This window comes from Arachis hypogaea, chromosome 12, assembly GCF_003086295.3.
Source record: "Arachis hypogaea cultivar Tifrunner chromosome 12, arahy.Tifrunner.gnm2.J5K5, whole genome shotgun sequence".
NCBI classification, from domain to species: Eukaryota; Viridiplantae; Streptophyta; class Magnoliopsida; order Fabales; family Fabaceae; genus Arachis; species Arachis hypogaea.
In genome coordinates, this window is record NC_092047.1 from 77,390,727 (window position 1) to 77,395,586 (window position 4,860).

General features: G+C 34.9%; 1 non-coding gene across 1 annotated transcript; it reads left to right on the forward strand.

Moving 5' to 3' along the window:
* Positions 1-684: 684 nt before the first annotated feature.
* LOC112731902 (small nucleolar RNA R71) lies at positions 685-792 on the forward strand. Its single transcript, XR_003167652.1, has one exon. It is a non-coding gene; the product is annotated as a small nucleolar RNA R71 (small nucleolar RNA).
* Positions 793-4,860: the final 4,068 nt, after the last annotated feature.

Sequence of the window (4,860 nt, forward strand, 5' to 3'; positions counted from 1 at the left end):
AGTGATCCTTTTACTCAGCTGGCCCACTTGTGCTTCCAAATTTCTAATGGAGGACCTTGTTTCATTCATGAAACTTACAGTGGCCTTAGATAGATCAGAGACTAAGTTTGCTAAATTAGAGGTATTTTGTTCAGAGTTCTCTGTCTGTTGCTGAGTGAATGATGGAAAAGGTTTACTATTGTTAAATCTATTTCTTCCACCATTATTAAAGCCTTGTTGAGGCTTTTGTTGATCCTTCCATGAGAGATTTGGGTGATTTCTCTATGAGGGGTTATAGGTGTTTCCATAAGGTTCACCTAAGTAATTTACCTCTGCTATTGCAGGGTTTTCAGGATCATAAGCTTCTTCTTCAGAAGATGCCTCTTGAGTACTATTGGATGCAGCTTGCATTCCATTCAGACTCTAAGAAATCATATTGACTTGCTGAGTCAATATTTTATTCTGAGCCAATATGGCATTCAGAGTATCAATTTCAAGAACTTCTTTCTTCATAGGCATCCCATTACTCACAGGATTCCTCTCAGAAGTGTACATGAACTGGTTATTAGCAACCATGTCAATAAGTTCTTGAGCTTCTGCAGGCGTTTTCTTTAGGTGAATGGATCCACCTGCAGAAGTATCCAATGACATTTTTGCCAATTCAGATAGACCATCATAGAATATATCCAGGATGGTCCATTCTGAAAGCATGTCAGAAGGACACTTTTTGGTCAGTCCTTTGTATCTCTCCCAAGCTTCATAGAGGGATTCACCTTCTTTCTGTCTGAAGGTTTGAACATCCACTCTAAGCTTACTCAGCTTTTGAGGAGGAAAGAACTTGGCTAAGAAAGCCTTGACCAGCTTATCCCAAGAGTTCAGGCTATCCTTAGGTTGAGAGTCCAACCATATTCTAGCTCTGTCTCTTACAGCAAAAGGGAAAAGCATGAGCCTGTAGACTTCAGGATCTACTCCATTAGTCTTAACAGTATCACATATCTGCAAGAATTCAGTTAAGAACTGAAAAGGATCTTTAGATGGAAGTCCATGAAACTTGCAGTTCTGCTGCATCAGAGAAACTAATTGAGGTTTCAGCTCAAAATTGTTTGCTCCAATGGCAGGAATGGAGATGCTTCTTCCATGTAAATTGGAATTTGGTGTAGTAAAGTCATCAAGCATTCTTCTTGCATTATTGTTGTTGGGTTCGGCTACCATCTCCTTTACTTGTTTGAAATTTTCAATAAGGTTGTCTCTGGATTGTTGCAATTTAGCTTCTCTTAGTTTCCTCTCCAGAGTTCTTTCAGGTTTTGGATCAGCTTCAACAAGAATGCATTTTTCCTTGTTCCTGCTCATAAGAAAGAGAAGAGAACAAGAAAAGAAGAGGAATCTTCTATGTCACAGTAAAGAGGTTCCTTATTGTTAGTAGAAGAAGAAAAGGAATATGGGTGAAGAAAAATGAAGAATCCAAACACAAGGGTAAAGATAGGAGCAGTGAAGTGAGATGAAGAGAAGTGTTAGTAGATGAATAAATAATTAGAAGGAGATGAGGGAGAAGGATTTTCGAAAATTATTTTTGAAAAAGGGTTAGTGATTTTCGAAAATAGTTTTTGAAAAAGGTTAGTAATTTTCGAAAATTAAAATCAAAAATTAAAATAATTAGTTAATTAAAAAGAATTTTTGAAAAAGAGGGAAGATATTTTCGAAAACTAGAGAGAGAGAGTTAGTTAGGTAGTTTTAAAAAAGATAAGAAACAAACAAAAAGTTAGTTAGTTAGTTGAAACAAATTTTGAAAAGATAAGAAGTTAGGAAGTTAGAAAAGATATTTTGAAATCAAATTTTTGAAAAAGATAAGATAAGAAGATATTTTTGAAAAGATATGATTGAAATTAGTTTTTTGAAAAAGATTTGATTTTTTTTAAAAATCACAATTAATGACTTGATTCACAAGAAATCACAAGATATGATTCTAGAACTTAAAGTTTGAATCTTTCTTAACAAGCAAGTAACAAACTTGAAATTTTTGAATCAAAACATTAATTGATGATGTTTTTTTCGAAAATTATGAGATAAAATTAAGAAAAGATTTTTGAAAAATATTTTTGTAATTTTCGAAAATAACTAAGAAAAATGAAAAAGATTTGATTTTTGAAAAAGATTTTGAAAAAGATAAGATTTTTAAATTGAAAATTTGATTTGACTCATAAAAACAACTAGATTTTAAAAATTTTTGAAAAAGTCAAATCTGATTTTCGAAATTTTAAGAGAGAAAAAGGGAAAGATATTTTTTTTTTATTTTTTTTTTGAATTTTTATGATGAGAGAGAAAAACACTAAAAATGCTCAATGCATGGAATTTTTAGATCAAAACAATGAATGCATGCAAGAATGCTATGAATGTCAAGATGAACACCAAGAACACTTTGAATGTCAAGATGAACATCAAGAACTTATTTTTGAAAAATTTTTAATGCAAAGAAAGCATGCAAGACACCAAACTTAGAAATCTTTCATATTTAGACTCTATGGATGCAAAAATGCACATGAAAAATAAGAAAAGACACAAAACATGAAAACATCAAGATCAAACAAGAAGACTTACTAAGAACAACTTGAAGATCATGAAGAACACTATGAATGCATGAATTTTCGAAAAATGCAAGATGAATATGCAATTGACACCAAACTTTAAATCTGACTCAAGACTCAAACAAGAAATATTTTTTTTTGATTTTTATGATTTTATGATTTTTTTGTATTTTCTTTTAATTTTTTCGAAAATCATTTCGAAAAAGAAAATAAGGATTCCAAAATTTTTAATATGAATTCCAGGAATCTTATGCTCTTTAGTCTAAAGCTCCAATCAAAGGATCAGGCATGGCTTAATAGCCAGCCAAGCTTTAGTATGCAACTCAGACATGACACGCCTGACATACCCATTCCAGAAGAATTAGGCATGGCTTTACAGCCAGCCAGACTTCAACATGCTTCATGAAACACTAGAATTCATTCTTAAAAACTCTGAAGAAAAATATATTTTTGAAAATATTTTTATTTAAAATTTTTTTTTCGAAAACAAAGGAGAAATTTTTGAAAGATTTTTGAAAATAAAACAAAAGAAAATTACCTAATCTGAGCAACAAGATGAACCGTCAGTTGTCCAAACTCGAACAATCCCCGGCAACGGCGCCAAAAACATGGTGCACGAAATTGTGATCTCAGGCAACGGCGCCAGAAACTCTGTACGCACGTCTTAATAAATCGCTTTTCATTCACAACTTCGCACAACTAACCAGCAAGTGCACTGGGTTGTCCAAGTAATAAACCTTACGTGAGTAAGGGTCGATCCCACGGAGATTGTTGGTATGAAGCAAGCTATAGTCACCTTGTAAATCTCAGTCAGGCAGATATAAAATAGTTATGGAGTTTTCGAAATTAAATAATAAAATAAGGATAGAAATACTTATGTAATTCATTGGTGAGAATTTCAGATAAGCGCATAGAGATGCTTTCGTTCCTCTGAACCTCTGCTTTCCTGCTGTCTTCATCCAATCAATCCTACTCCTTTCCATGGCTGGCTTTATGTAAGGGCATCACCGTTGTCAATGGATACATCCCATCCTCTTGTGAAAATGGTCCAAATGCTCTGTCACAGCACGGCTAATCATCTGAGGTTCTCAATCATACTGGAATAGGATTCACCCTCCTTTTGCGTCTGTCACTACGCCCAGCACTCGCGAGTTTGAAGCTCGTCACAGTCATTCAATCCCTGAATCCTACTCGGAATACCACAGACAAGGTTTAGACTTTCTGGATTCTCATGAATGCCGTCATCAATCTAGCTTACACCACGAAGATTCTGATTAAAAATCTAAGAGATACTCATTCAATCTAAGGTAGAACGGAAGTGGTTGTCAGGCACGCGTTCATAGGGAATGATGATGATTTTCACGTTCATTACATTCATGTTGAAGTGCGAATGAATATCTTAGAAGCGGAATAAGTTGAATTAAATAGAAAAACAATAGTACTTTGCATTAATCTTTGAGGAACAGCAGAGCTCCACACCTTAATCTATGGAGTGTAGAAACTCTACCGTTGAAAATACATAAGTGAAAGGTCCAGGCATGGCCGAATGGCCAGCCCCCATGATCTAAGAACTAGGCGTCCAAAGATGTCTAATACAATAGTAAAAAGTCCTATTTATAATAAACTAGCTACTAGGGTTTACAGAAGTAAGTAATTGATGCATAAATCCACTTCCGAGGCCCACTTGGTTTGTGCTTGGGCCGAGCTTGAATGTTACACGTGCAGAGGCTCTTTCTGGAGTTGAACGCCAGGTTGTGACGTGTTTCTGGCGTTCAACTCTGGTTTGTGACGTGTTTCTGGCGTTTAACTCTAGACAGCAGCGTAGAACTGGCGTTCAACGCCCTTTTACGTCATCTAAAATCGGTCAAAGTATAGACTATTATATATTTCTGGAAAGCCCTGGATGTCTACTTTCCAAAGCAATTGGAAGCGCACCATTTCAAATTCTGTAGCTCCAGAAAATCCACTTTGAGTGCAGGGAGGTCAGAATCCAACAGCATCAGCAGTCCTTCTTCTACCTCTGAATCTGATTTTTGCTCAAGTCCCTCAATTTCAGCCAGAAAATACCTGAAATCACAGAAAAATACACAAAATCATAGTAAAGTCCAGAAATATGAATTTAACATAAAAACTAATGAAAACATCCCTAAAAGTAACTATATTCTACTAAAAACATACTAAAAATAATGCCAAAAAGCGTATAAATTATCCGCTCATCAGTTCCTCAATGTTTAACCTATTCCAGAAGCTTAAGAGATGCAGACATGAAATAGTGAAATGGCTATCATTAGGGGCAAGT